Here is a 17,943-nt window from a genome sequence, read left to right as displayed (position 1 = left end):
GCCGCTGAGCTAAATCCCCAGCCCTGCCCTTTTTTAATTGAAGGATTTATTCCCTGATTGGACATGAAAACAACATCCACTTGTCTACTATTCTGACCAAGGGAAGGAGGGTCAATTTACTGCTGTGATCTCTCCTTTCTTTTCTTTTCTTTTTTTTTTTTTTTGGTACTGGGAATTGAACTCAGGGTCTTATGTTTACCAGGCAGGTGCCTGTGCCAATGAGCTATATCCGTTGCCTTTTTAACTCTCCTTTTGCATCTTGTGAAACAAAACTTTCAAATAGGGCAAGTTATGAGCTGACTGAAGGGATCCACTTAGCCAGAGGCCGTCTCTGTGTGACTCACAGACAGCATCATGAAATAACTGTGCGTGTGTGTGTAGACAGATCATCAAATGTACAGACACTCAGAGTTATATGATCAAATAAATAAGCACACATATATATTCTAAACTCTCTAGTGATCAAAGCAGTTCAAGTATTTTTGAATTTAAGTACATTTTGTGATTATGTGCTTTTTCTTCCAAACAATACAAAAGGAAAAAAACCATAAGGACTATGTAATGTAAGCTCTTCTTTGGTACCCTTTAAAATAAATCCCAAACAACATGAATGAAAGGTGATTTATAAACTCACTTAGAACTGTAGGGTTTTAGCTTTTTTTTGGATGTAAAATTTTCTTAAAATTGTAGATAACGGCAAAGAAACAATAGTGTAAAATCCCTGGCAGGAAACAAGTACATGCCCGCCGTCATTAACTAAGTATAAACTAATCTGGCATAAACACTGTGAGAGGCAGACCCTTCATTTCTGGGAAATAAATTTGGAATTTAATGATTGGAAAGAAGAGTTTAAACATGTTAAAGTGCTACCAATTGATTTATTAGTTGATATAACAATCAAATTACAAATTGGTCAAAAATCTTAATTTAGAAACTTTTCATAAGCCTTGGAAGACAAAACAAAAAATCTTGTATTTGGAGTTATGCTTTCCTCATTTATTTTTGAAAATGTTTAAGTGTACTGCCCTACTTTTCTCACCTATGTGGAAAAGTGCCAGAGAGAGAAAATGCTCAGGAATTATTATAAAATCAAGCATTTAAAGGTTCTAAGAAAAAAAATGTTAAAAATGATAATTTATTCTAGAAAGGGTAGACCATCTTACAAATAGGAAAAATTGAAATAACTGTTAAATTTCCTTCATGAGTTTTGAGATAATTCCACCAAAAATTTAGATGAATAATTTAAGAAGATGCCACTAGAATAAAAATAAAAGCCAAAATTTGTACAAACTATGTAAGCACAGAAGAATATACTCTAGAGATGTTTATTATATATAATGGAAGCAGATGAGCAAAATAATTTATGTACCCCTATTATATTTTATAAAGCAACCTATTAGTAAACACAAGATAATTATCAAAGTAGATTGCTGATATAAAAAATTACTTCAATCAGGTAGCATTAGAAATCAACTAAAAACAAAAAGATAAAAAAAGATTAAAAGTAAATGAAAGAGAAAGAAAAGCGTATACTCAAATTCAAATTTATTTTAAAGAATTTTCAAATATTTGGTCATTAAGCAAGTCTAAAATCATTAGTTCTTTCTGTTTTTTATTTTTTATTTATTTTTTGTCTTTTTGAGGCAGGGTCTTGCTATGCAGTTGAGGGTAGCCTTCAGCTCACTTTGTAGCCCAGGCTAGCCTCAAACTCACAGCAATCCTCCTGCCTCAGCCTCCCGAGTACTGGGATTACAGCCACCACGCACAGCAAGTTTTTTACGCTTTTAAGCAAATGAAGCTGCCTAAATTTGAGTCTCTACAAAAAGCACTTTCATGAACTTCAAACTTCTTCTTCATGACAGAGAGACGTAGAACAAGAGAGAGCGATCTACAGCTTAAAGGAGAAAGGCTGTTGCTGAAGCAGATACACATTGAATGGAAAGAAAGCAAGTCATATATCAACAGCTGTGCTCCGTCCTTTCATTTGGAGGAAGAAAGAAAAGAAGCCACGGGACCTTCCCTGATGCTCCTTCAGCTCTAGTGCTGCTGTGTTTCCAACATGTTGAAGCTTCAGAGATGGTGAACACACAGACCTCATCGGGCCTCTGGCAGGAGAGAGAGACAGGGGAAGAGCTAGGCATCCAGAAGACGGGGTGGCTAAAGGATTACCTTAAGAAATCCTCAGTGTGTACACCAAGTTCTGACTGTAGTTGAACGAATAAAAATGTAGCTTCAACACACAGAAAAAGGGTGGTCAGCTCCACAAATAGGATCAGAAACCGACTGACTGATTACTTTGGCCACATCGGTGGATGTCCTGCTGTAGGTAGTGGTGTAGGGCGGGCTTTGAGGACCACAGTGTGAAATGCTCACCACCTCTGCGCATCGGGAAGTCTCGTCAGCTCTGGAGAACTGACAGGTTCCCGAGCGTGCCTTTGCCTGAGAATTCAGCGATTTAAGAATTCGTATCAGTTTGCACACTCCACATTTTCTCTATTTTCTGTCCTCCAAAGAGAGGGCAGAGTCTTTGTTCCCCAGACGTATGAATTTGGGTAATTGTAAGTAACAAAGAATAATCTCTGGACAGTGTTAAATAAAAATAGCGAGTCTTTGTTACCAATCTCGCTATTGGTAACAAAGTAAAAATTTTTCTTGTGATTATCATTTTTTTTGCGTTCACTCAGGATATTACTGTGCATAATTATTGCTTTTCAAAAGACATGATTTTAATTGCAGAACATTAACATTCTTTTAAAGATCAGTTTAGTTATAGGAAGCTTCATCTGCTAACGCTTCCTAAATCTTAGATTCCTCTTCCCACTGCAGATACAATATCATCAGTAAAGAAGAGCAGATGTAGTTGAGTGACTTTTCTGATTCTAACATAGGTGGCTTGGGTCAACTCCTTACATTTTCATGAAGCCTTCTTCCTCCTGACCATAGGGACTTCAAATAGGTGATCCCTCTCTGTAAATTATCATGAATTTTAAAACACTTCTTAGTGTAACTGGTAAATATAACAATATTTGACACGCCCACATGCCAAATACAATGTGAATTCGTCCTCTCTGTGAGGCCAAACAGTTTGAGAGGATCTCAGAAGTCCAGTATATTCCTTCAAGAATTGAATAATTCTGTTCCAGAGCAGAAATTCTTTTTTAGAGGAAAAGAAGTTTCAGAGCAGAAGTCTTTTTTTAGAAGAAAAGAAAAAATAAGAAAAGAAAAAGAAGAGGAGAAAGGAATCCAGCATTTCCAGCACCTGGATTCTAGGTGCTCCTATAACTACTAGAAGGCATTTTTTAGAAGCTCGGTATTTAATACCTTGTATGTGTGAATTTGGTGGTAACTATAACTGCCTAAAAAGGATGGCTCAGTTTCAAACTCTAGATGTGAAAGTATATTGTGAAACAAGTTTTTTGTTTTAGGAAGCAGCTGGTAAACCTGTCAGAGTTAGTAAAATCACCAGAGTTCAAAGCTCAACAATTTACTCAAAAATTAATTCATGTACTTATTCTTTCAAATTATTTAATATGGCTTAATTTTAGAAAAAATAATTACTTTATTATGTAAATTATTATTTCTATAAACCAGAAAGCCTATTATAATGCAAGTAAAAGTATTTTCCAGAAAAAAAGTTTTACTGCTACCTTTTTAAAGCCACCTTAATGATTGTTTTAGAGTTGGTTGTTGTCATCATTCCCAAGAAGAGGCTGACATTTTATCAATGGTAGAGCATTTTCAGTGAGCATAGAAAGCAGCGATACACCACTTCCAAGGGTTTTTATTAAACTGCGAATTAATACATCAGCAACATAAACAGATGCTTATTTTATACTGGCTCCAGTTATAATATTCCAAGAGTTATAAACTGTTGATTCAGAGCAGATGTGTACATATTTTCATAATTTATTATTTTAAAAACTTCTTCCTCCCTACAATCTCATGGCAGGATTTTTATTGTATGTAAATTAGCAGCATTTGATTAGGTCCTGAGGCAACTTCACCTAGGTGTTCAGAGGAATAGCAACGGGGTGTGAGGAAGAATATTTCATCACTGAAGTGTGTGTTCCCTGGGGGGACACCAGCATTTGATTTTGACATTTATTTGTCCTGTGCTATAAAGGACAAAACTACAGTTACAATTTTTTTTTTTTTTTTACTGTGCAGTGGGTACAGTGTCAGAAAAAATTAAATCAAAGATAGTATGTTTTCTCACAAAACAAGCTGCAGAACCAAGCTGATTAAATGAATCCCTGGTTAAAGTCATATTACATTAAAAAATACCATTTGATGAGTACACAGTTTTGAGTGCATGTAGAAAATATCCACAAGACGTCAACCTAAAGAAGTAAGATTGTATCTATTAGCTGAATGGTGTTCTTCTGGCTCTCTGTAGGAAAAGAAGTAATTAAAATGTGGGTTCAGTACAGCATTACTAAGTTCTTGGTGTTGTCTTGTAACATTGTTAGAATCCTGAAATGAAGATGCCTCCTGATAGTTAATGTAGTTACTATAATAATGCATAAATATTTTGCCAGATATGTGTTATTCAATTTTAAATGTCTTAGAATCTATTTTAAAATTAAAGGGCTTGGGGTGTAGCTCAACAGTGCACCTTAGGTTTGCTGACCATGTCTGAGGCCCGGTTCTATCCCCAGCACTGCCAAAAGAAATAACAAGATAAATAAACCAGATTTTAAAAAACTGGGTGTGAAGGCACATGCCTCTAATCCCAGCTCTGGGGAGGCTGAGGCAGGAGGATCACCAGGAGAATAGAGGCCAGCCTAGGTTACATACTGAGTTCAAGGCCAGCCTGGACTACTTAGTGAAACTTTGTCTCGGAAACAAACAAACAAAAAAACAACAACAAAAAAGTAAAGTATTACTTTACTTTTGTCTGTCATAAAATAATTTTTAAAAGTATGGATAGCTGCACCCACCTTAATCACAGTAGAATTTGATTATATTAAGCACAACTTTAAAATATGTTTCATTTGCATTTTTGTAAAAATATAGAATCTTTGCAAATGATCTCCTTAGTAAGAAATGCAAGGAAGGAGACTAAGGCTAGCCAATGACAGCTATGACTTTTCTTAAGAATGAAAATAGCCTTTATTTTCTAATTATTATTATGTCTCCCAATTACAAACAATTCAGTGAAGAATCAACAAATTAAAACTTTCCCAGAAGTATTCTAAAATTTATGTCTTCCTAAATAGATAATTGTCTCTAGAGTTAACTCTTTAACATAAAAATTGTAAAGCACTTTGTCCATTTGATAGCCAAATTAAACTAAAATTGTCAAGACCTTTAATATCCTAGCACTGATGCATTTCTATGGATTTCAAGGAAAAGAACTTTTAAGAAAGTTTTATGCATCTGCTTAGTGTGGTTTTTTAAAGCTTATAAATTTGAATGTGAATAATTATGTAACTAGTGCATAAAATATATGGCTATGATATCATTGTTTCCAAAAGGAAAACTGAACATTAGTATGTGCTGATAGTGTATAGAAAAAGGAAATAAAATTTTCTCTAAGTAAGGCAATCTTAAGTTATGAATGACGTAGTTATCATAAATTATTAAGGATGGCCCCAGTAACTTAACTAAAAATACTCCTCTTATATTCCCGAAGAGTGCACTCATAATTTAAAGTTTTGAAATCTTTCCTTTACTTGTAAAGGAAGCAAATTAAATTCTTTTCAGAGAACAAGTGCTGACCCATACACTCCTTTTTCTGTCTCTACAAACATTCCTTTTTTTAGTTTCAGTTGGAAATATTTGTTACAAAATCTGAAATCATTCATATGATTTTTTTTTTTTTCCGGTACCAGGAATTGAACTCACGACCTTGCACTTGCCAGGCAGGCGCTGTGCCGCTGAGCTAAATCCCCAGCCCTCATTCATATGATTTTAAAGAATATTTTAGGAAATGAAGGAAATAGGAAGACAGGTGATGCTTTCTTTCTTTTTATTTGCTATTTTCGTCCTTTAGTGGAGTGAGCAAATTCATTACATATTTGGCTCTGAACAGGGAAATCCAGAGAAAGAAGAATTAAAGGATAGCTGGTCCAGCATTTTATAAATCAACTTGTAAGTGGATGGTCGATGTTTTATGAGCGCAACTCACGTAGCCAAAATATAACTGTCATACAGCTACTTTTGCTTCACAACGCAGGCCCTCCTTTTTCTACCAAACTATTCTGTTTCTGCTGTTGTTTTCAAGAAAACGGCGTTCAACTTACTTCAAGGAGATGTGTTCAATGAGCTTAGAAGCTGACTTCTTCAAAGGAAGCGAAAGAGCACACAGCCTGCAATGCTCTAAAGATGAGCTGAGACCTCATATGAGAAAGTTTTATGAAGAGCCGGTGCAACACCAGGGTCAGAGGTTGTTGGTACTGTAAACGCAAGCGATCTAGAAGACACTGGGGACAGGGTGCGAGTCAAGAGGGGCTATGCATGCTCGACAGCTGGTGAATATGCATAATTTGAACTTTACCTCTCTGTGAGGCTGCAGAGTTCTCCGGAGCTCAGAAACCTCTCCCGCCTCCTACAGGGAGTTAAGTATGCGGTGCGGTGATAACCAATGCCTGGCCGGGGGCCGCTCGGCTCTCTCCAGAGCATCACGCTTATGAGACCCTTGTAAGAAGGTCAAAGTGCAAGCAGTTGTCAGTAAGAAGTGCCATGATACCAGGAGGAGAATTCCAGCAGCAGGGCACCCTCCGGAAACCTGAGACGGCAACGTGAGGGCACAGGCGAGAGATGCCACAAACACCCGAGGGGCAAAGGGGGTGTGACGGGCAAAAAGGGAGGGAACCCAGCATCAACACTGTAAAGAAATCATGGCTGGGGCCCCTTTCTCAACCCCGCCTTTTCTCCGTCGGGTATTTTACTATTGATCATAACTTGCCCCAGTCGACAGGAGAAGCCCTCACTAAATTCTGACGAGATCCGGGCGTTCGGGGTGGTATGGCTGTGGACCCCCACTAAATTCTGGCTGGAAAAAAAAATGCATCAAGCGCACAAATGCTCTTTATTCCTGACCAGGTGTATTTAATGTGTTTATTTAAGAGTCAGACAATTTCCTTAAGGAAATCATGCACATTCCATACTAATCCTGGTTCTAGCCCAAGTTAGCCCTTGGCAAGCGGCCCAGCCTTGCAGAGGGAAAGCCTTGTGCACTGGCCCTGTGTCAGCACGCAGCGGACGCCAGCCCCTGCTGGACGCGACAGTCCCCGGTGTCTGCCTGGCACAGGTGGCCGCGCTCACCACGGCTCTGTAATACCAGATATTCCATCCCCACACGCCCTCGACTTGAGCTCTGAACTAGAAATAGTCTCCTAAAAGCGTGCAAGCCACCGAGAAGCAGGCGTCTGGAAAGGTTTAAAATGATTTATGTTTTTAAATATAAAAATGATCTACTTTGCAAGAAAAGTTACCTCTGGGGAAGTGACAAATAGTTCCTCGTTTTGCACATTTGACTCCTTAATTCCACTGTCTCAAGAAAATAGAATCTATCAGTCATAATAGCAAAAAGAGATATGCTATCCAGGTAAGCAAAAGTTTTAGTCGTGATAGTGTTTCTTCCTCAGATTGAAAAGCTAGTGCAGAAACGTTAAGGATCCTTTTTCATCCTATTTTGATGGAGTTACATTATCTAATACAAGCATGTGCAGACAAATGAAGAGATTTTGTTAATCAAGTTTAGAACATTAAACATGAATGGCTCTTTCCTCTTCAGGCCTTTAATAATAAAAACAGAGCAAAAATTTCAATTATTGGTAGCTCTGAAAATGCGGTATGATTAAAAGATGGAAAGATTGTCAGGTATTACAAATGAGGAATTTATAAAACAGCAAAGAAAAATTTAGTAAAAGTTGATTAAATATTTGTTGAGCTGGAATAATATGGTAGGCCTTGTGGAGCATTTAAATATGGTCCCTGGCCTGTTCATTTTTTTTTTTTTAAACTACTTGAGTTTTTGTTAACAGATCTGGTTAGCAGCTCTGAAAAAAAATTTAAAGCCCACAATTTTCACAAATCCTAAGCAAGAAGCATGTATTAGTTCTTCAAAGCCTATTGATATTTTTAAACCATGGATTTTAGCTTTCATGTGATAAAACTTTGAGTGATTTCCTTACCATGTCTTGTTAAGGCTTAAATTCCTCATTTACATATTTGATGTCTCTCAGGAGACAGACAAGCTTCAAGTTAATTATCTATGTAGCTGTAAGAACTCTTGTTTCCTGGTTAAGAACTCTTCAAAAGAAAACTAATAGTTATTAAATGTTACTCTGAGTCACCAAAAGTAATCAGGATACACAATAAGAGGTACTAAACAGATACTTAAATTTAATAAAAACCTCAGCTTTTTGCAAGATAAATGAAATATAAATCAATTAAATCTCTTACAGTAATTTTCAGGAAAATAGCCTCAGAAACCAAACAGCTGAAATATCTGCCCCTTGAAGTGATTCAGCTCTGCTGGAGGCTTGAAGAAATTATAAAATTTGGGAAATAGACTCAGAGAACTCAGGTCTATAACAGACCTGTAACTATAGAAATGAACGTCAAAAACATTCTGGCATCTTCGGCACTGAATGTAGGGCGTATGTGTGTATCTATGTATTTATATACATAATCCATAAAAATATAAAATACATGTATGCTGTATTCTACCATTAGGCAAATATATGCTTTACTTGATCGAATGACGAGATAATATATACAGAGGGAAATTATAATGATTTAATCAGAAAGTCTATTAAAGATCAGCTTCGTAGACCGATAAGATGGGAAGGAAAGAAGGGCAACCATAAGATAGACTTGAGTTGCAGTTGGGAAATTGGAACCACAGCTATCAGGTGAGTTAATTAATCTGAGTATCATTCAGTAAATGAAAGTGTGCCATCTATTTCACAAGGGTCCATTGTGTCTTGCATGTGAAACAAATTTACCCTGTTTGATTAAGGATTACTGATTGCCTCCAATTTATTATATGCATCCTATAATTAAGTCACAATGAGTTCGAATGAAATGGGGATGTCTCCTCCACAAAGAAGACAACAAGCTCATTCTAGGAAGACCTTGGGGGTCATTCAAGAAGCAATTAAATGTTCTCTAGGGTGCATTAAAAGGAGAAGAGCTTGATGGGCTGAACACTGCTGCTTATATTCATCCTTCGCAATATTCTCCTGCTCTTATGGAGACAAATGAAACCAAGTCATAAAATAACTCAAGGCTCTATCTGCAAGGAAAGCAATACTGCAGGCTCTTATATACTAAGGAAGAGGTTAGTGAGCAAATAATCTGCACAGCACAAAGGGGAAGACGAGCATTTGCCGAAGTGATAGACTACTACGTCAGAATCTGTTTACAAGGCGCTAACCACATTAATGGGTGCTGAAAAAGTACCTATGGTCATTCAAAATCGTATGGTTTTTTCTGTGTTTAAAGAGAAAAAAACTAAGGATAAACACTTTGGTGAGGGAAATGAAAAGACCTAAAATTAGTATTTGTGTTGTGCCTTCAGGTATATTTTGTACAATTTTATAAATGCTGTTATAAGAAAAATTATGCTAGATACTTATTTAGAAAGGCAAGGAAGATTTTATTTAATATTATGACAATACAGTAGAGTGATTAAGCTCAATGCCTTTGAAACAAAATGTAGAAGAGTTTTTAAGCACTGAGGTAGATTTCTAGTTGGAAAGTACTGGAAGACTTTAAAGGAGATGCTTATCAATCTGATTAGACCATCTGTGTTTGCTAATTGCCACTTATGAAAGTCAAGTTTCTACCTTGTCACAGAGACTGGGAGACAGGGACCCATACTTCTTGATGATCAGAGCTGTGGAAGGAGTTTTACATTTTAAAGGAGCAGAGAAAGAATTTACAATTGCTAGATGCTTTTAAAGTAAATTATCTAAGAAGAGGGAGGTCAGGGCCCGTAGAAACCTAGTTAATGTGTAGTCACCTTGTAGGGTACAGCACACTTAGAAATTAATGTAGCCTCACACAGCACTGGAAACATGTTCCTGGAACTATGTCCTTTGCAATGTCCCTCTTTGGGGAGCACACATCCTAAAATACGCAACCTGCAAGGAGTGCACAGGGACAGCTTAACTACTGAAGTAGCTAAGATGTAATAATTAGATTAGTTTTTACACACTAAAGAAATAATTTTACTTACACAGAAGTCCAATTGTGACAACATTATTGACTAACACGTAACTCAGAAACTATTTGCAGAGATGTCTGTATTTTCAGCATATTTCCACAATGAGTACTTGTCTACATACAATGCATGTTGTTTGTAACAGAAAAATAAATTTCAAAAGAATCAGAGGAGTGTGGCACAAATCTCAATCACATAAATCATTCCATTCACAAGCTGGCAAACACTGTCTATTCACCCTGAGCTTTATTCCCCTCATCTTTAAAAACAATAGAACCTATCCTGTTCACCTCACTGTGGAAGAAAGACAGAAAAACATACAAAACATGTAGTCAAAAGTGATACCAGAGAGAAAAACAGTGGTGAGGTCAGAGTAGATTTAAAAGTTATATTCAAGTATTTTTTCCCCTGATTCCTAAAAACAACAGTAAGCCAGTGAAGAAATTACCCCAAGAAAATGGCATGATGCAATTTTTAAAGTAAATGTATTTATTTATTTATTTTTAAAGGGAAAAGAAACTAACAAAACAATAACAGCACAAAAGAAGAAAAAAAACAAAAACAATACAAAAATGGTACATGACCTCAAAACAAAATGATGGGAATTAACAATGGTTGCTACACTACATACTGTTATCTTCAACAAAGTTGCTCAGTCCACCGGACGTAGGAATGTAAAACTGATCAAACAATCAAAGACAGTAACAAGCATTAATTTAAAAAAAATTGGAAATGATGCAGAGCTTCACCATATAAGATGGTAGGAGTGCAACAATGGTTCTTATACTGCATATTGTTGCTTTCAGATCGGTCATTCTGATTACCAGACTCAAGTGTGAAAAATTGGTCAAGGAAAAAGAAAATTTTAGGCATTGACTGTTCCTTTTAATAAACTACAGATATCAGCAATACACCTATCCCAGCCATCCTTGTATATACAGATAAATTTTGTTTTTCATTTTAAAGAGAAAAGAAAAAAAAACAAAATAACAAAAACAAATATACAAAACAGTGTAGAAAACAATAAAAATGATACAGCATTTCAAAAGCAGGTGGTAGGATATTAACAATGGTTGTTGTATTACATAATGTTATCTTCAAAATGGTGGCACATATAACCAGACATAAGCATGCAAGGTTGATCAAACAATTACACATTAACATTTCCTTTCAATAAGCCAACAGATACTAATAGTACAATTATCCTAGCTGTCCTGTGCATACATATACATATTTTTTCTCTTCCTTCTTTTTCCTCTCCCTTCCTTCATCCTAGTTGCTCCTTTCTATTTGAGCAGTTTCTTTCTCTTTCACAATATGTATTGTACCGCTAAGATTTAGTTTTTTTTTTTTTTTTTTTGAGAAAAATCATCTGACTGGTAGTGTGAACGATGAATGAATATAGTCCAACAGCACAGGGAACAGGACGTGAAGGTCCAGGTGCGGCAGTTATTGAAGCTTAAAATACTTGTCTCCCTGAGCCAGGTTATTTGCCAGGCCTGTGGAAATACACCTGAAATCTCAACTTCTTTCGCTCCACAGTAAAGTAGACTAGGCAGACGCTGTTAAAAGAACAGTGCACACTTGATAATGATAGTCTCAGCCAGTGCAGTCAAAGTGGAATGAGGACGCGGGACAGGTGCAAGTGATGGGGGGCCTGCGGCCAGGGAGACACCACGTTGCGTGTGTCGGGATGAAGGGACGTGTCAGGCATGTTTCCAGTTGAAGGGACTAAGATGTGAAGCTGGCGGGATGGGCCTCAGAGAGGTGAAAACACCCCTTGTTTTACAACAGGAAGGAAGAAAGAACGGTCGAGTTGTGAGGTGTGGGGTGAGAATTCTGCCGGCAAGCTGAAGGATTCCCACCGCCGCAGTGAAGTGTGATGAAGGACACTGGAATGTGAGGGCATCATTTCGGAAAAGACAGAAGAAGCCCAAGCGCCCCTGTTACACAGGACAAGCGAGAGAGGGCCGAGAAGGGCCTTCTGGACGCACGGGCATCCGCAGAGCGCGAGGAGCAAAGGAAGCAAAGGGAAGGGAGCACGCGGCCGGGAGCACAGGCTCTGGAAAGTCCCAGGGAGGTGAAGCGGCCGGGAGGGCTCTTGGAGAGCAGCATGCCTCTGAGGGAGACACGGGAAGGCCGAAGGCCTGACAGTGCTCAGCTGAGGACGTGAGGGGACATAGCGACTGGGAGTCTGAAGGGCAGCACGGCAGGGAAGGGCAGGTGAGAAGGAGTCTCCAGCTGAGCGGGCTTTTCTCGTAACACAGAAAGTAAAAAATAATCACTCTTCCTGCAAGTATATTTATAAGGAAGGGGAAGTGGAAAGGTCGCTGCCTTCTGATTGTTTCCTTCTTATCAGGATAAGGGAAAAATCCTCTGATGGAGATGAAAATATTAAGTGTGGAGTAGTACAAGAACAGAAGTCGGAGGCTAATTACAAAGATCTTAGACAGGTATATCTGGTTATATGTGCAGCCGTTTTTAAGATGACATTAGATAATATAACAACCATTGTTAATATGCTATCACCATGTTTTGAAACTCTGTATTATTGTTCTCTATCCTGTTGAGTTTATATATTTATTTTTGTTATTTGGGTTTTTTTAAAATGAAAAACAAAATTCATATATATAGATAGATAGATAGCTGGAATAGGTGTCTTGCTGATGTCTGTGGTTTATTGAAAGAAACAGTCAATTTTCCTCTTTCTTAAAATTTTCTTTAAAATTTTCTTAAATTTTTCTTTTTTCTTGACCAATTTTGCATGCTTGAATTTGGTAATCAGAATGACTGATCTTTTTCTTATTATTTGTTCCTGTCTTTGATTGTTTGATCAATCTTACATTCCTATGTCTGGTGGACTGAGCAACTTCACTGAAGATAACAGTATGTAATATAGCAACCATTGCTAATTCCCATCATTTTGTTTTGAGGTCATGTACTTTTGTTGTTTTTATGTTGTTTTGATTTTTGCCTTGATTGTTGTTTTGTTAGTTTTTTTAATTTTTAAAATAAAAAAAATTGAAAGAAAAAAAAGATCTGATGCTGGGCATGGTGGTGAGTATCTGTAATCCCAGCACTCAGGAGGCTGAGACAGGAGGATCACTGGGAATTTGAGCAAGTTCACGACCAGCCTGAACTGCATAGTGAGAACTTGTCTCAAAAAGAGCAAAAAAAAAAAAAAAAGCAGCTAAAAAATAAAAGATCTTCAATAGGCAGGGTGAGAAACACTGGAAAAACTAAACACAGGTACAGGAAGCAGAGAACATGGTTGAGCAACTGTTACAGTTTGTCCCCCCAAAGCCTCATGCAGTCATGGTACAGGCTTTTAGAGTTTATGATTGATCCACGGTCCAATGCTGGGAGTATGGATGTGAGTGCTACACTTGCCCCGGGGCAGATAGTTTGCATATGTAAGGGAGAGAAAGAGGCTGCTTGTCCCCATTCTTCCCTTTTGCTCTTCCGTGTTTTTTGCTGTCTTCCGCTGCCATGAACTGTTGCTTTCTGCCATGTGCCACTCTGCCTTGGAGCCAGCCAAGTATGTTCTGAAACCTCCACAGACTATAAGCTAAATAAACCTTACTTTCCTTAATTTTGGGTGTTGCGTATTTTGTCTCAGCAAGAAAAGAATAATAACCAAGACAGCAACTGAAGTTGAAAACCATGAATTTTGACAGCAGCTCTTCATGCATTGTATGTATGTTTGTGTGTGTTTCAGCTGATGTGTTGTTACAAAGAAAGAACATATTGATATAGGATGAGAATGTTACCGGCTGGTTGAGACAAAAGGAAAAAATAGTGTAAGAGTTCTGAGGATACAGCTGGATCTAATGTAGTTAAAACATTATGGACTGGACTATGACATCCAGTAGGGAAGGAAAGGGAGGCAGATATAGACTGATGTAAGGCCTAACAAGTAGGCAAGTAGAAAATTTAGGTATCCCTAAGAAGACAGAGGTCAGCAAGAGTGCTAATAATTTGCTGAAGGCTTAGCCAGAAGGTTGAAATCATGGAAGGGAATGTTTCAGTGTTTCAGAGAAGAAATCCTTACAAATGATTCCAGTGTTCTAAGTGTGGTCACCACTGTACCTGAAGTAAGCTGGGGTTAAAGGGCACAGGAAGAAAGAGGAAATGTGATTACATGCTTTATCCAAATAGTGATGTAGAAAACAAGTCATTTTTGATGTTGGCAAGAGTTGGCCTGGAAGGGAAAACGGTAAATCAGATCTAAATACCTGACTGGCGGTCTGTAACCTGGCAAAGCAAAAGTTAACCGTGAAGAACTGGCAGTTTTAGTTTGTGCAAATAAAAAGGGGGGGATCTAGAAAGGGACCCTGGGAAGCAAGAAGGACAGTTTTCTGAGGCATTTGGGTTTGAGAGGTTATAGAATCTCACTCAAATGGACAGCCTTAGAAATGCAGTGTAAGGACTGGTAGGACCCTTGGGTCAGGAAAGATAGGAAGCACTGTAAAGGGTTTGAAAGGGCAAGAGTAGTGGGTAGGTTACAGATGGCCAGGGAACATTGAAGACTGCAGGCAGTGAGCAGGGGAGGGAGGCTCAGAGCACCTCTGGATGGAGGAACCGGCAAGACAGATGCATGAGCTTCACTCAGTTCAAGCATGCTCAGGAATGCTACAGGGGTGCCAAGGATACAGCTGATCTGTTTCCCAAAAGTTCCTGATAAAAGCCTCACGGATGGGCAGACAGTGTGCCCACAGGAGTCATGCTAGTCATTTCTAGCAGAAGGAAAATGGAAAACAAGTCCTTGGATAAACAAACTGGGCTTTTAGAAATAAGGATGATAGGGCATCATAACCAGGGCTTGTGAGTTCACAGCTGTGCTCGAAAGACCCCGGTCATACACGGCTTTTGTTGGTTCTTTTCAGGGTTAAGATAATGAAGAGAATGATGTTGTTTGACTTATACGTAATTTTAAAAATCAGATTTTTCTTACCTTAGATCTGAAAGAGATGACAAGAATGCTCCTTTCATTTGACCTGGCACATCGGCAATGGTGTTCACCAGGGTCCTCTCACTGCCATCAACCTCTCCTGCGAATCCACCCATTCCACTCACCCTGCTCTGTCCCTGTCTCCAGAACACATTGAGCTGGTTGTAACTCCTCTTCACTGTTCTGGTCTAGAGTAGCTTTTATTGTCTGTCTGTCCACATCTTCCCCTCCTTTAGGACCAAGTTCTAGTTAATATTCAGTCATCCACAAGCCCTTCTCTGAGGACCTCTTGTAAATCCTTGAAGCACAGTGATTCACGCAGATGCAATGAATTATGGAGATAAATGCAGTAATCCACATAGATGCCCCTTTGTCTTATTATCTTACCTTCAATGTATGTGCCCTGCCTTTTCAAACAGACTGTAAACCCTTCAAGGACAAGAGCCTTATCCTGTGCCATTGGCATCCTGAATTCACACTCTAGTTCCCTCCCAGTGCAGGGCTGCAATTAAATGACTATCATGTAAGACATTCTGTACCTGGGAACTGGGTTGGAAAGAATGCCTTAACAAAGCAGTGCCTCCTCTGGAGAAGCATTCAGTTTCATAACAAGCTGGTGAAATATTTCTGAACAAAATGGGCTGTTTATGCTACTTCAGTTATAAAAGTCAGTTACAGGATGAGCCCTAGTAAAAGGAACGTTATTCAAAATGTATAGTTAAACGTAACAAGACTTGTAGGCTATAATGAAAATCTAGTTTTAAAAGAGTCTTGCAAACAGTAAGCTGACTGAGAAAATATCCAAGTGAGTACTGAAGGATTTGTTTTTGAGACATGCCATTAATATTTACTAAGTTAATGAAATCTGAAGAATCAATCCTAATAACTACATAAAAGTTGCTTTTCATCCCAGGATGTCCTTTGAACAGCTGCCTCACATCTGAGCACACATCTGTGCTTACAAAAGGGAAAATAAAAGAGAAGAGAAGTAAAGAGGCCACCTGCTGGAGCCAGTCTGGACCCAAGCCCCTCTGTGCTGAGCAGCTGCAGCAGAGAGCCTTGCTCACAGCTGGAAAATGACTGCAGATTAAGGAGGTGATTGCACAGCTAGCTCTGCGGGTTACCCTCCAGTACCCTACTCCTCTTCCTGACTCTGCCCATTTAGCTCTGGGTGTAGCAAGAATACCAGGTGCATGAGTGAATCAAACTCCCCAGAAGACACTGACCAAGCCAACCACAAGCATTCTCCCCCATGCTTTCGTGAGAGTACAGGCTACCGCTTCTTCCTCACCTCGGGATCAAAGAATAAATAAAAGACAAACCTGAAGTCCAAGAAATGGAGTAGCAAGTTAACATCTAAAATTGGGAAATAGGTTGTTTCCTCGGGGGCCTCATCCTCTGAGTTTTCTGACACAAATTTCAGGCAACAGAAAATAACTGAAGACTACTGGGGCTCAACTTATAAATGAGGTTAATTTCAGAATTTAAAGGAACAACAAAAATCAGGATTTAGAGGAAAAATATGCTCAGGGTTTTCACAAAGCTACAACATTTATGATGCACCAACTTTAAAATACTGAGCTGAGTTATTCCCCAAGATATAAAAGGAAGTAGAGCTAGAAAGGAATTGAAAATGTTTGAAGGCAATAATGTAGTTCACAGAGTAGTAAGTCCACTTAAACTTCTATTACACGATGAGAGTTATATTATCCAAGCAAATATAAATGTTTACCTCTGTGTTCTCAGGCTACCTGTTTGAATGAATACCTCTTGGCACAGCATAAGATCAAGAGATATGAATGCTGATAATTTTTTCCTTCTTAGCTATAGAAAATAAAAATATTTTAAAACATCTCCCTCACATTTCAGGTTTTTAAAAAGCTAAATGCAAGTTAACCATGAAAGGCTAGTTAACTACCTGAACATATTTTCTACCCAGTACTGGATGTGGTTTACCACATTATGGAACCATTTGAACCACTTACGCTGCAGAAAGGAGGTATTCATCTCTGGAGTCCAGTAAAACAACGCTTCTGCATGAAAAATCAATGGAGGAAATGTAAAGCTAACAAAATTATTGTAGTGACCATCTCTGTAATTCTAGAGTGAGGAAGAACCTTTGAATCAAGATCCCTAAACCTTACTGAGGTAAAGACGAAGGCAAATTTAGGATATCTGTTCATCAAAGTTATCATAGAGTAATGGTTAACAGGTATATTGGTCAATATTCCTGTTGTTGGGACAAAATATACAACACTCACAACACAGCCCAGGTTTGACTGGCTGGTTATCATGGCCCAAGGGCATGGTGGGGCAAAATCGCTTGCTGTGTGGAGGCCAGGGATGAGTACAGGAGAAGAGCCACAGAGAGCAGATACAGTCCCCCAACTCAGGCCCCATGACCCACTTCCTAAGTATCCTCACGTCCTAACCTTACCAAAAGTTATGAACTCACCACTGGACCCACCCACTGAGAAGGTCATGCCCTTAAACCAGTCACTTGCCCAGCCAGGAGTATCTAAATCCGGTCAACTGGACCGTCAAGATGAACAAGGACCAGAAAGTTTAAACACTTCTCAAAAACAATCAGTAATTAAGGATTAATATCACGCTCTGAAAGAAATTCTTTAAAAGTAAAAAAATCTAATGGACAGAAAAGTGAACAAAAGACAGGGAGAAGAAATACACATAGTTAATAAATACTTGAAGAGGTATTCAATCCCACTAATTGCTAGAAAAGTGCAAACTAAATACTACTTCACACCCACCAGAGCTACAAATATTGAGCAGCTTTGTTTTTGTTTTGTTTTTTTTA

At 38.3% G+C, this 17,943-nt stretch overlaps 1 long non-coding RNA gene across 1 annotated transcript in view; it reads left to right on the top strand.

Moving 5' to 3' along the window:
* The window catches only part of LOC102008759, a 6,644-nt gene extending 4,044 nt beyond the window's left edge, over positions 1-2,600 (top strand). The window contains exon 4 of the long non-coding RNA XR_261539.1: positions 1,863-2,600. This is a non-coding gene — a long non-coding RNA (uncharacterized LOC102008759). The remainder of the gene's footprint in view (positions 1-1,862) is intronic.
* The last annotated feature ends 15,343 nt before the right edge of the window (positions 2,601-17,943 follow it).

The sequence above is a fragment of the Chinchilla lanigera genome, unplaced genomic scaffold (genome assembly GCF_000276665.1).
Source record: "Chinchilla lanigera isolate Chin_1 unplaced genomic scaffold, ChiLan1.0 scaffold00031, whole genome shotgun sequence".
NCBI classification, from domain to species: domain Eukaryota; kingdom Metazoa; phylum Chordata; class Mammalia; order Rodentia; family Chinchillidae; genus Chinchilla; species Chinchilla lanigera.
The sequence above is the reverse complement of the archived record's forward strand: the minus strand, read 5'-3'. Positions and strand labels throughout refer to the sequence as shown.